Genomic DNA, 14,524 nt, shown 5'->3' on the forward strand with positions numbered 1-14,524 from the left:
AAATACAGACACAAACACTGAATTCAAACTCAGCCCTTTGTTCAACCAACTTTGTACCAAAACTACAAGTTTTTAAAAAAGAAAAAATGACACATGCGCTCTGAACTCTGAAGGGGCGGAGCTTAGTTCCTGGGTCTGCGTTGTGATTGGTTGGGAGGATGTAATGATGTAATACTAACCTATATGGATAGAATGTAAAAGGAAGGAAAACTGTTATTCTACTGAACTTTTTATTCACCCTGCTTCTATCAATCAATATATATTGTTATTGAATTATCGTCCAGCCCTAGCTATAACTTTACAGAATATTTTTTGTCTCTCATTAAAACTCAGTCACAACTAAATGTTGGTGGTTTTACTTAATTTAGTCGACTGTTAAGAGCTGCAGTGATGATCAGGGCTGGGCAATGTATGGAGTTTCTAAAAAAAATTAAAGATGAGACTATATAGTTTAGATCGAGATGGTCTATGTTACATTATAATTATACTTTTAATTTTTCTGCCATTATCTACAGCTGTTGGTTAAATATTTGCTTGTGAGACGTGTGGGATAAAGCTTTCATTCAGAGACGCCTTTTTATAATTTATATATATAAAAAAAACATATTGAGATAAATGTTGTATATCGGGACTCAGCCTAAAAATATGGAGGTATTGTTTTTGGTATTGTCTTTTCCCAGAAGGCTGGCGCTGCCATCACCTGAACACCTGGTGGGAGCGTGTCCTAACTCTTTATTCTGTTCAGGCAACATGATCTTGGCGGGGGAAGAGTGTTTCCAGGCCAGAGGGCTGGGGTTACAGCACCTACCTGTCCCAGGTATCACAGGTGTGTCTCAGGGTTGCAGGCGTGGTGAAGCCTGCAGGTTCGCTGTCAGGGCTCTATAGTTCACTACACTTTACCGTTTGTTCTTTTAAAGCAGCTACTTGATCTTTCTTTTCCACTTAGTGTCTGATGAGGAGCGCTTCAGTTTTTAAAATTGCTAAAATGTTGAAATGAACCCAGACGATTGGCTGAGACGGGCAGCAAGCTTTAATGTGTTAAAATTAATAAACCTGTCATCATGTCTGTGAGTAAGCATTCAACAGCAAGTTATTGGATTTATCTGCTCCTGTTAGTAACAATGTTGGTGAAATGTTTTGCAGACTAAAACGTTTAAGCACAGATTTTGTGAAGGAACGGTCCGATTCAGACTCAGTGGATTTTATCCCAACAGCGTCGTTAATAGAAACAACCCAGACTTCATTCTAGGGCTCTATGATTTTTCCCTAAAAATCCAAATTGTGGTATATTTCAACCATAACTGTGATTTAATTTTGACTTTTCTCTGCATTAACCATCAGCAATCAAAAATATCCTGCAGATAAATGTTTGTACACTTTTTAAAACAAGAAAATGAACAGTTTTTATTAATCTGAATATTATTATTCGACAGAACAGCTTTTAATTAAGTTGGACATCAATCCTTGTTGAACATAAAGTGCAACCAACAAACAAGTCTGTGGCAAGATTCCTGAAAGTATAAAAGTGTGATTATATAAAGTTTATATAAAATTAGGTTATCTCACGGCTGCAACTCTCTTCCCTTCTATGTGGAAACATAATACTGACACCTAAAGGACGAATTAATCGTTACATAGCCAAAAATTGCAGAACTCTGGATTTGGAACACGATTTTTTTAAAATTATGATTATATTAATAATGCAATAAATTGTCCAGCCACACTTTTGAGGGTTTTGCTGACTGTATTTCAACCACCCGACCAAGTAAATATCTAAACTCTATCATAATTTCACTGGTTTGTCTTGAGATGACATTTGCTGTGAATTGGCACTTTGGAAATAAACTGAAATGAAATGTTTGCCCACCAAAACACTAAAACACCAAAACAAAGTCAAAAGAAATGGACTTTCTGCCCACGTTACCAACCAAAGCACATTTACAGAATGATTATATCGCTCTTATTTGGTTTGTCTATTTTCATTGTTCTGGTTAAAGAGAAGTTTTATCGATTTATATTTAAGAGCATCCAAACCTCTTTAATCAGCGCTACTGCTGCTGAACATGGCAGCTGGATGTTTACACTTTTAACGCTATTCTCCAAAGTGACGAGTACTTTTGTCTGCTTTCACAATTTCTCACAATTCTTTGTATTTTTGACATAATTTACCTTTTTTTTTAATACGCATCTTCCTTTTTTTCCCGCACGATTACCATCAACTTGGCGTGTAATTTACTCAACTTCTTAAGTAGTTGACTAAGTTGAAATAATATTAAGTTAGAATGACTAATAATTGTAGTTCTTAAAACTAATCAGTAGAATTAATCCATTCCCAAATATTTTGTTTGAAATTTACCAAACATATTAACAATATCTAAAAAAAATTATTTAAGCAAATACTAATTTCATTTTGTGAAATAAACCTAAATCATAGTTGTAAATTGGACACAAAATTAACTGTTGAATTCTTAGACATTTATTTTGGTATGTACAACTCTTAGACTTAGACAACTTTATTTGTCATTTTGTATGCACAGAGTGCGTACAGAACGAAATTTTGTTGCATACAGCTTTGTAAATTACAGAAAAAGTTAGATTACAGTTTTAGGTGCAGCATAGATTTAAAAGTAAACATAGATTTAAAATACACTATAAAAACAATTTAAATGTAAACAATGCAGGAGAAGATCACAGTATACAAACCATTAAATGTGCAGAATTGGGTTGTGAAAGGATGCTTTTAAGGACTAAGAGTTCGGTAGCATTTATAATGCTAGATGGAGATGCTCACTTAACTCAATCACTTAAGTGATATTTAGAGATTTTATTAAGTTAGTATAGCTATTTATTGCGATGATATTTACTAAACCTGTGAATCATTTTTTCAGAGCATAGGGTTACTTTTGTTGCCGTTCTGCTGATTTTCTGGTTTAAACGAAGCTGCTGTTCGTTTCTGCTTTTCTTGAGCCATTCTGTGACATTTTGGCCACATATGCACATCTAAACAACAGCAAAAATAAGTCTAGATCTGCCATCTGCTGGGACTTTTAATCATAAACTGTTGCCTTTGGCTGCATAAACAGAAATAAACGGGCTTAGGAGCGATTCCTGCGGGTGGTTTCTCTGATCAGGCTGCAGAACAGCCGCTCTCTGTTCCTGATAAATGAATCTGCTGCTTTAACGCAGAAAGACCCTCCCTCCTCTCTCATTGGCTGGACTCTGACTCCCCGTGGCTCTCCTGGCCAATGAGAGTGGCTCTGTGCTGCATGCCCCGCCCACTCTGTGGTGTCCACGCTGCAGCTCAGCCTCTCTGGGCTGCTGTGGCTCAGTGTGTGCTGAGGAGGGCAGCAGGAAGGTGTGCAGCATCTGAGAAGAGCTTCAGGCAGCGGCTGCTGAAGAGGGAGCTGAGGTTTGATTTCTGTGGAGGAGGAGGAGGAGGAGGAGGAGGATGAAGATGCCTGGCGTTCCTCAGGGTCTGCGAGCTCAGGTCAGTCACGCCTCCTGCCAGGAGCTGAAGTCTGACAGGAAGCACATCTCTGCTGCTCTGCTAGGACTTTTAGTGCCAGGGTTGTTTGTGGATTTGTGTCTCAACTTTCTGCCAGACAGATTTGTTAATCAGCGTCTGATGAGTTCCCACCGCGCTCATAAGACTTTTATCTCCAGAGGAATGTGTGCAGGCCTGTGCTGGCGCCTGCATTTTTAAACGCAGTGCAGCTCCTCTGTGTCGACTCACTGCTGGACAACATTTGCCTCCTGAAGCCGTTTTTAATGCCGTCAGGATTCCCTCTGATTTATCTTTAAAATAACAGATTTTTCTCCTGGTGCTGAACTTTGTTTCTTTTTTCTCCACTAAATGTCTGTCTTATGCCAGGACTTAAAAACCAGCTGGTATTTGTTTAGTTTGCCATGCGTCTTCGCTCACTTACCTGTAAATGAGTAAACTTTCTGCAAACCACATTTCTGAGAAATGAATAACGAACGTCTGACTCGGCTCCATTCATCCCTGCAGAGGAGATGGAAGACGACAGCTTTCAGCCAGAAAAGGGCAAAATAAGGTGACTGCATGCAGCCTGCCACATTTGAACCATTACACGGTACCTGGGAACAATTCAACATATTTAAGATAAGATAAGATAAGATAAGATAGTCTTTATTGATCTCACAATGGAGAAATTCACTCGTCACATCGGCTCATACAAGAAGGTGCAGAGTAGGGAAGGTGCATTCAATTATATACAGTGAGTCTTCATATATACAATGGATCAGAAAGAATACCAAAAAAATACAAAAAAAAAAAAAAAAAAAGGAAATAGGAATGGGCATATGATGTCTCATTTACATTCTTAGTGGTCTATATATATATATATAAACATATCTATATACTTAAATATATACATATATCTATGCGCCTACTTACATACGCACCTACGCGTATGTACGTGCATATACATTGTATACATTTGTACATACATACATACATACATACATACATGTGGGCTGACTTATGTTCAGGTGATGATAGCAGCAGAAGTCAATACATCAGGATTATTGCACGGGTTGTAGGACAGTGTATTAAATAGATTATTGCACATTGGTTATTGCACGTTAATTATTACAGTTATGGTCACAGTTATAGTGCAGCATTGTAAAATCTTGTAGCAGCAGGAATAAATGACCTCCGGTAGCGCTCCTTTTTACACACAGGGTGTATAAGTCTGGCACTAAAGGAGCTGCTCAGCTCCTCTACAGTCTGGTGCAGGGGGTGGAAGGTGTTGTCCATGATGGATGTGAACTTGGACAACACCCTCCTCTCAGCTACTTCCTCCACAGAGTCCAGAGGGCAGCCCAGGACAGAAGTGGCCTTCCTCACCAGCTTGTTCAGTCTCTTTCTGTCCCGCTCTGCACTGCCAGGAGCCCAGCAGACGACAGCGTAGAGGAGGGCTGAGGCCACCACAGAGTCATAAAAAGTTTTTAGCAGAGGCCGGCTCACTCCAAAGGACCTCAGCCTCCTCAGGAGGTGGAGCCGGCTCTGGCCCTTCTTATACAGAGCGTCTGTGTTATGTGTCCAGTCCAGCTTATTGTTGACGTGAACACCCAGGTATTTGAAACTCTCCACAGTTTCTATGTCCTCCCCCTGGATGTTCACAGGTGAGTGTGGTGGGGGTCTTCTCCTGAAGTCGATCACCATCTCCTTGGTCTTACTGGTGTTTAAGCACAGATGGTTTTCCTCACACCAGTCCACAAAGTCCATGATGACCGACCGGTACTCCAGCTCGTTTCCCTCAGACACACAGCCCACAATGGCCGAGTCGTCAGAGAACTTCTGAAGGTGGCAGCTGACCGTGCTGTAGGTGAAGTCCGAGGTGTAGAGGGTGAAGAGAAACGGAGACAGGACGGTGCCCTGGGGGGCCCCGGTGCTGCAAAGTGCCACCTCTGACTGACAGCCGTGCAGCCGCACGTACTGAGGGCGGTCAGTGAGGTAGTCCATGGTCCAGTCAGCTAGATGTTTTATTTCTTAATATATAAACCTTGTTTGGATCTATAAATAAACCGTATTAAATAATTTCTGTTTTTTAATACATTGCCAGAATCCACAGCACATGAAATAAATGTTTTAGCTAAACAACAATTAGAGGCACAGAGTGAAACGAGGTGAAGCTGTGTGTGAATAAAATTCAGGGAATTGTTTTAGTGCAACAATTTCAGAGAAGAAGGAAAACTATATTAAAAGTATTATATCTGATCCTGCTTTTTAAATCAGGGCAGGATAAATTTACAATGAGGGAACCGAGGTTTTCCTCCCTGCTCTGACTGCAGGTGAGTCTCAGGACGAGGCAGCAGCAGCGCTTGGACTAGGGCTGGACGATAATTGCATTAAGGCTCTCTGTGAGGTTTATTTAGGATGCACCGATGTGTCCTAAGTTGGGCCGATGTTGATATTCGATATTAATATTGCTCTTATGACCGATAACAGATATTTACAGATATGCATATTATAAACATTTTTGCACCCTTTTAGCAGCGTGAAAAAAAAGCACCACACTGTTGAAAATGTTGCTCTGCTTCGGTCACATGACCACATGATCCGCCGCCCGAAACACACAGCAAGATAGAAATAAACTTTTAATATCGGCTCAGTTTTACGTATCGGCCCGATACAATATGTAAAAAAAAGGACCAATGTCGGCTGATACTGATGGTCCTGGTTTGTTGTTTGATGAGACGGTGTAGGACGCCCAGCTGTGACGGTGTGTTAAAACAAAGCAGGAAGAAAAATAATTATTTATCACTAGTCGCATTGTTGTGATATTTACTAATCTTATCAGATGTTTCCTAACATCGTGCAGCTCACTGTAAACCTATTAAGCAATTAAGCAATTAACCAGACCTGTAACCAAAGTGTTAATGCAGGCTGAGGCCAACCAGGCGTCTACTGAGACAAGCAGAGCCTCAGAGCGATGATTCAGGGCTTCTTCTGCTTAAAGTAAAGCGCTGAATATTGTTTCATTATTTACACATTTCCTTTTCTACTTTTCTACATATGAGGGAAAGAATCCAGTAAGGACCTTTTGTTTGACCTGATTGGGCAACATTTCAGCTGCTTGCTCTTTGCTAATCGCCTTGTTGGAGCTTAGCTTCAGGAAGTCTGGGTTTTTGTCGTTTTGAACTCTTTTCTAAAGAAATGCAAACTAATTGTGTCTTAATGACAAGCTGCTGGAACCAGTGGTGGAAAATGTTGGATTACTAGACGGAGAATGAGTGAAAAAGCAGCCAAAGTCCGCCTTGGAAAGCCTGGAAAATGTTTAAGGTTTTCTTTCAAAGATCACAATGTAGTCTGTGAGCTTAGAGGAGAAAATGTGGAATCGAGGACTAGATCTGGGCTTCTGCACGTCGCTGTGTTTTTAATTAAGGAGATAAACCATTAAGGCTGCAGTTGTAACGATGTGATCAGCTGCGGTTCAGGTGAAACGCCGTTAATTAGGCTTCTGATGAGCTGAGAATGAGCCGAGCAGCCAAACATCGGAGCTCTGCCGCCTCGTAACTCAAACCTAAATATTTAGATATGAAAAGGTAAAGTTGCAGAGCAGCTGCAGGTGATTCTGCTCAGCGTTTACCTGCAGAGATTCTCGTTAATCCACCACTTTCATGCTTTCATGCATTTTCTCCATAGTTTCCTTGTTTCCTCTCTGGAAACCTTTTGAAGGCTCTTCCTTGGTCTCCTCCTCCTCTCCACAGATCAACATGAGCTTGAAAAGCGTGAAGCGTCTGTGTTTAGGAGCCGTTAGCCTCCACTATCAGCCTGGCACTGTGTGTGAGTAGAGTTATAGCCCACGGTGAACCCAATTAACGTTTGTGCTCAGTGGCCCGGACACAACCCACCGCCGTCACTCATCCTAAAGCCCGTTAGTTTGGGACTCGGTGTTAGCTGAAGGTTGGATTCATCCTGAAGGCTGCTTTCATCTGGAGCTTTTCTGACGGCGGGTTTCTGCGTGGCTTTTATTTAGGAGATGATTATCCTGAGGAAACACTTGGTGCATGCAGGAATCAGAGCCTCCAGATGCGTTGTGGCAGATATTTTCTCTGCAGACAGACGCAGCATTTTCTACGGAGTCAGAAATCAAGCAGTAAACGGAGAGAATGATGCAACCAGACATTCACAAACGCTTCAGCTTAGACCTGCAACACGCCCGTCCTCATTCTATGACTGAAGACGGCTGGATTAATACCCAGGTTCACTTTTCTTTCTCTCATATTTTTTAGGGTTGCCTTTTTAACGGACCAGGATCAGTGGTTCTCAGTTTGCTGAAATCTAGACCCTGCTGACAGAGCTGGTGGGTCCGGTTTGCAGGTTTTTAGTCTTTCTTTGGGGGTGAGGCCACTCCAGAGTGTCTGCTCTGTTGTCTTTAAGTGACTAATTAGGTGGTTTCCTCAGGTTTTCCTCCATCAGAAGGACGCATGTAAGGCCTGAGTGTCCGGGGTTTCATGTCCTCAGACATGATGCCGTCTGTTTGGTGAGGTGAACCGGTTCTACCTGCAGCGACATGATTCTTCTTGCCCTTTACTTCAGTCTGGATGGCGCTCTGGGGCGCGTCTCGCCCTTTTTTACTCCTGATCTAACGATGCTCTTTGTTGCCAAACATCTTCAGCTGCAGGTTCATCAGACCACAGGACATTTCTCCACGACTTAAGGTCTTAATCTTTGGACTGACGGCTTCTACCTGAGAGGCTTTTCTGCCCACAGGAAAGCAGGACTCATTTCACTGTGGATGATGATGATGATGATGATGAAGCCTTCCTACCTGCATCTTCACCGGGCGTTAGCCTTTGTTCTGGAGGTTGATGCACGTGTTTTACACCATAAACCCGTTCATGTCTGGGGCTCAGAACCTGTGTCTGCATGCTGAGGCGTTGCCTCATCAGATGCTGCTGTCCTATATGAACACTGCTGTTAATGCTGAGGACTCATAAATACATGCAGTCACCGGTAATTAAAATCAACCCGTTTTTTTTATTGGTCGGCCCCAATAGAAAATCAGCAAATTAATTTTTACATTTCTGGTTCATTACTTGCATTGAATCTGAAGACGACCTCTCTCTGACCTTCAGTGCTTGGCGACCATGTTCATGGAGCCGAGTAAAAAAAAAATCATGTTTAGCGATGAATGCTTGGCTGCATAGATGGGCTTCAACTTTTAATGCCTCCATGTTTCTTGTTTGATTTTAAGTTATTAACTTTTCCCCTTGGACTTCATGATGCACATTCTGATTGGTTTAATTTTTTTCCCTTAAACAAAGTTACCTGCACAGACAATATTGAAAAAGCTCATTTTAAACAGTTTTACTATCAGAATAAGTTTTTTTTTTGTCAATTAAAACAAGATTTTTAATCAAAGTATTGTTGTTTGTTTTGCAGGTTCAGTCAAAGTTATCAACTAATGCCGATTAATTCACAGCCAGGCTATGTCTGAATATATGATTAATCATCCCTATCAGAATATGTGGGAACTGCAGTAAATGTTAGTTAATTAGGCTGCAGTATATTTGCTGCCATTTATTGAAAGATCACAACTTCCACTGATTTTCTCACAGATGGTGCAGCCGTACGTTGTAGTTCAGCTGTTTATACACAGCGTGTTCAATATCAGTCATTTTATAACAGGTCTGTATCGGTCCGATATGTAAAACTGGGCTGATGTTTATTTCCATCTTGTTGCTGTTTGTCTTTCTGGAGGGGGGGGTTGGTCATGTGTTTGGTCATGTGACTGTGACACATCACAGGATTGGAGGATAGTGTTTAACTGAAGCAGTTTCTCATGGTGTCTAAACAGCAGGAGGAAACTAAGCGGCCATGACGGTGATATAAATATCGGATACCGGGATTGGTCCAAATTTTTATGTGCGTCGCTAGTTTGATGCCGATATCAGTGAATTAAAATTTGAATAATTTCTCCTGAAACTAAGCAGAACAGACTTAAAGCATAAAACAGCTGCAGTTTTTTATGTTATTTGTGGCAAGATAGTCATATTTTTAAACTTCAATATGTTTCTATGTTATTATTATTCCAACTTGTATCGTGGATATTTGTCATTAGGTTGGTGGAACATGTTGCAAGATGGTGCAACGCACAAAATTCACAGTTTCAAAAATACTTTAAAAAGCGGATCTGGTCATTTTAGGTCTTTATTTAAAATCTGATGCAATCTATTGTTTTTGGTAACATGTTTTCACTTCCTCTTTGCTCTTCATCCTAATGCGTCGTCGTTTATTTCACTCTCAGCCGTATGAAATCAGACACGTCTGATACTAAAGAAACTGCAGTAAAACACATTATATATTAATCCAAGAATAAGATCCCAGGACAGTCATGCATACTTTATATGAGTATTAGTTGGACTGAGTATAGTTTTGGTCACCAGACCAACTGCAAGACTGCAAGTCAAAAATTCAGTGCAGATAATAATTATTTAAACTCGATTAGATTTGAAAAGTTGATTTAAATAATGAAAAAAAAATTTAAGGAATTTTGAGGAAATAAAACCACAAAACGTCCTCAGATTCATGTAAGGCTTGTAAAAGAAAATAATGATACGTTTTTGTTGTGGTTTAAGATATGAAACCTAAAGAGAGTAGTGGAAAAACAAGAGAAAAGTCAATAAGATCTAAATAGTTATTGTAATTTGCAACAAAAAAAAGAGAAAAGCTGATTGGGGGGGGGGGGAAACTTAACTTTTCATAAATAAAATTTACTTAGATTTCATGCTGTGTAGATTTCTAAAGCAAGTGATTTTAACTATTTTAATTCTCCCAGATGTTTGCAGAAGATTACTGAACGTTTCTTTAAAAAGTGATAAATCACTCGTAAAATGAACCCACATCTCCTGAGGGGCTCAGATTATAAAGCCACGTTATTTGTTTATAAAAAAAGACCAAAAGCCATTTGATCGTGATAAAATAAGGTTATATACATCAAGCCTCCATCCTGATAATGTTTTATTGCTCCGTTCTAGGGCTAGATGTTATCCAACACGGGCGCGATTAGCAAATGTAAACAGATGTGGCGCCATCTAGTGGCAGTAGGAGATGCTAATAGCCGCTAGCCGCTTCCTTGTTTTATCCCCTGCTTTAGTACGTCCTTCCGATGTTTATTATAAATAAACACAAAACGCTTTATTTACCAACAAACGGAGCGAAAACGAAGCATAAAACATTAAATTAACAACTGATACGCCAGCAGGACGTAATAATCTTTCAGAAAAACCTTGTATGCAACCAAAGTGAGCTGCTGACGTATAAATAAAAATAACGTGGCTATGCACCTTTAAGGTGCTTGGATGGCTGTAAAATCCGTCCTAATAATGGTTAAGATTCGGTCCGCTGGATAAAAGACAGTAAAAATCATAATGATGTGAACTGATCAAATAACAGGAGTCCTTTAAAAGATTAAAAACTGCTTCTACTGAAATTATATCACATAGTCCTGCATTGAGTTTTGCTGTGTGTATAAATTGAATATTTATATTTTAATCTTAATAAGTGTTCAGTGCTCATTTATTTAGAATGACAGAACAGCTGGGAGTGTTGGCGGCTCCTCTGTTTAAACATCAGTCTGCTGAGATAAAATAATGAGACTAACTTTAGATCTATTTCAGTTCTTCTGTTTATTTTACCAACACACACGGTGACGCTCTTAGTTTGTGTTTGTTTGTGTTAAGAGTAAAGGGCGTTGCTCTTCTGGTAGTTAAATATAGACTTGAACGTATTATTATCTTATTATTATAGCGTTCCTAAACAGACATGAGTCTCCTCCTTTCAGCCAGCCCGACAACAGGGCAATGAAGTTTCTACTCAACCTCATGTGGCGTTAAAATGGGGACAAAATAATTCAATTTAATCCAGTTTGTTTATATAGCAACAGTTCAAAAAGCAGTTTAGAAAAAAAGTTATTTGAATATAGTTAGGGCTGAACGATATAGGAAAACAAAGCACATTGATAAAATATAAATCATATTGATCGAAATCAATAATTATCAACAAATTCAAAACATATATTTTAAGTGCAGCCCTGGCTATTTTATGCTGTTGCTTACTTACCTATTTTTATATACAAAACACAAACTAAACCCTTTATTCAACCACCTTTTTAGTAAAACTGCAAGTTTTTAGAAAATAAAAAAGAACGAGTGCTCTCTGAACTCTTTGAAGGGGGCGGAGCTTTATGACGGAGGGTTCCTGGGTCTGCGTTGTGATTGGTTGGGAGGGTTAATGACTCTAATATTAACCTACATGGCTATAATGCATAAGGAAGGAAAACTGTTATTCTATTGAACTTTTTATTGACCCTTTTTTTTTCTGTATCGATCGATCGATATATATTGTTATTGAATTATTGTCCAGCCCTAAATATAATCATACCATCAGATCCACGACTGGCTGGAGGTCAGAGAAGACAGAGCAGAGTCTAGCTGCTCTGACCCAGGAGTACTTTCTATCTGCCATTAAAAGGGAGGAGTAGCTTCTTAAGTGGCTTCACCTAGCAGAGAAAGTTGGTTTTCAGGTCTGGAGGATGAAGGAGAGCGCAGACAGGTAGTTGCAGTAAAAGCTCAGCCTAGAGCAACGTCTGGAGGAGAAACACTGGCAGAAAATCAAATAGTGATCAGCGTGAAACACGATGCAGGGACCGAAAAATCCAGTAATGAGAGTTTTCAGCTCCAGGGCCGCTGTAACTTAAAATACACATTCACTTTCTTTCATTCATTCATTCATTCATTCATTCATTCACTCACTCACTCACTCACTCACTCACTCACTCACTCACTCACTCACTCACTCACTTTATTTTTAGTAAATTATCCAACATTAAACACAGGAAACAGTAAAAAAACAACAATAAACAAACAAATCCACAATTTACCAGAAAAAGGAAAAGGCGGAAGCAAAGTTTATTCTTGCCTATCCTGTTTTATACTTCCGACCTTTACAACCAGTACATATATACATTTTTAAATCTACATATCATTTTACATTTTAAAGCCCTTTTAAAATTCACCAAGAAAGGACATAACTTTAAATCGTCATTCAGTTCATGCCACAGTTTCACACCAATAACTGATACACATCTAGACTTTATCTGGCTCTTCTCTTTTGCACATTCAAATATAAACCAACATCACAAATTATATTTAATCTCTATTAACTTAAATAATTTCTGAATACCAGAAGGAAGACTTTTGTTCACTGCTTTATACATTTCAGTATAAAGCGAGTTTCAGTTCGATTTAGTTTATTTATATAGTACCAGTTCACAATATCCATAAAAACATATACTAAGTCTATTTACATGAAAGAAAGCAACAAAAGAAACAGTGTTCTCCTTTTTAGACATACGTTCTGCCCTTCTGTCTTTGACAGAAGCAAATTTCTCAATAACTCTGTGGTTGAAGTCTGAGACGGTTTAACGGTGATGCTACAAAATCCACCGATCCTCTGAAAACACTCGTATTATCTGAGCTGTTGCTTTCATGGTGGTTTATGATTTATGATTAGTTTAAATACAGCACAGAACTCAACCCGGTCTATTTTTGTTTTTGTCAGCCTCCTCATTCTGCTGCCGGATCTACGCCCTGCAGCCCTCATCAAGTTTATGGGAAATGTTTATTTTGCATTGCTAATCCATGCTGGGTCAGACGCTGATGGAAAAGGAGGCAGCGGAAGCAGGATAAAGCGTTAGCCTCGCTATTAGCCGTTAGCCGTTAGCCTTGTTGCTAAACCAGGTCCTGGAAAAAGTGTCTCGTCTTCCTCTGCCCATGCACTGCTGATTTAATTGTGATGAAGAGCTTGAGCTCTTTAACCTTTAATTTCTCCTTTTCTTCTTTCAAAAAGTGTTTTTGAGTGACAGCGTTCTGAATTATTAGATTTTTCTTGCACCATTTCTAATTTCCGTCCGACCGTCTCCAATCCCGCGGCTCGACTTGTCGTTCCTGCAAACTTTATAACGGACAGCTGTGACGTCGCTCCATGGTGGGAGGAAAAGTATTAAAACCCGTTCTGCATTCAGCTCTGGGCGTCCCTGGATGGTTCTGTCTCTTGTACTGAAGAGGAGCTGCTGCGTATATAACGACTTTTTACGATTTCTGCGCCCAGGGCGGAAATACGTGACCAATCAGACGTCGTCGATGGATGAAACAACTTTACTCATCGTTAACTTTAAAATGTTTATCTTACACGGCTAAAAAATACATAAACATATTTTTATTTTGTTGTCTTATTCAAGGTAAAGTGGTGACAGGTGGGGTGGCGCCCTCTATTGGCCAACCGCCACTGCCCAGACTTCACCTTTTAAAAAGGTTCTAAAGTTAAATAGTAAACGGTTTGTAGAGCTTTAACGAGTCTGAAGACCCCAAAGCGCTTCACACTACAGTCAGTCAGTCACACCCTGACGGTGGTGAGCTACGCTAGTAGCCACAGCTGCCCTGGGGAGTGAACCGGCAACCCGCCAATTGCAGGACGGTTCCTCCGTTGCTCCTTAAAGCTTTCGTTGTGCTGTAGCTCTGGGGTTCCTCTTTTTGTGGCGGTTTTGGTGAAGGAACGTTCTGGATTGATGGAAGTCTGAACGTAACTTCTGAACGTAAATCAGGAGGTGAGGACCTCCTGGGCTCTGCTTCTCCAGCCTTGGTCACTTCTGGTTGATCTTTCTGTCGTGTTTTCATTCTCCGTGTCGCCCGGTGCCACCAGGAGCTGTTGGCAGACGCATCTTTCACTCACTTTTTCCACCCAGTTAACAATGAGAGTCTGTTTCATGCAAAAAAAAGCGGTCCTTCAGGATCTGTGTGCAGGATGCTTTGCATACTATAAACACCGGCCGTGCTCTCTGCTCCACCAAGCAGCTGTCTGTGGGCTCAGTGAAGCTGCTGCGTTTGCATGACGGTGTTACAGCCAGGCTCATTAGCTGGAAACCTGGGACGACTAAACCAAAGCTCCAGCATCTTCTCTGTGACACAAAGGCTCCTCTGGCTGAGCCGCCGG

At 40.3% G+C, this 14,524-nt stretch overlaps 1 protein-coding gene across 2 annotated transcripts in view; it reads left to right on the forward strand.

Moving 5' to 3' along the window:
• LOC118556853 (phospholipase D1-like) overlaps positions 1–14,524 on the forward strand; it is a 63,194-nt gene that overhangs the window by 14,558 nt on the left and 34,112 nt on the right. The window contains exon 1 of one of the 2 annotated variants that reach the window (XM_036125347.1): positions 3,347–3,487. The exons of the other annotated variant lie outside the window; for it this stretch is intronic. The gene's annotated coding sequence lies outside the window, so the exon portion shown is untranslated. Of the gene's footprint in view, positions 1–3,346; positions 3,488–14,524 lie in introns of those variants that run through there. 2 annotated transcript variants of the gene reach the window in all.

Source organism: Fundulus heteroclitus, chromosome 21 (assembly GCF_011125445.2).
Source record: "Fundulus heteroclitus isolate FHET01 chromosome 21, MU-UCD_Fhet_4.1, whole genome shotgun sequence".
NCBI classification, from domain to species: Eukaryota; Metazoa; Chordata; class Actinopteri; order Cyprinodontiformes; family Fundulidae; genus Fundulus; species Fundulus heteroclitus.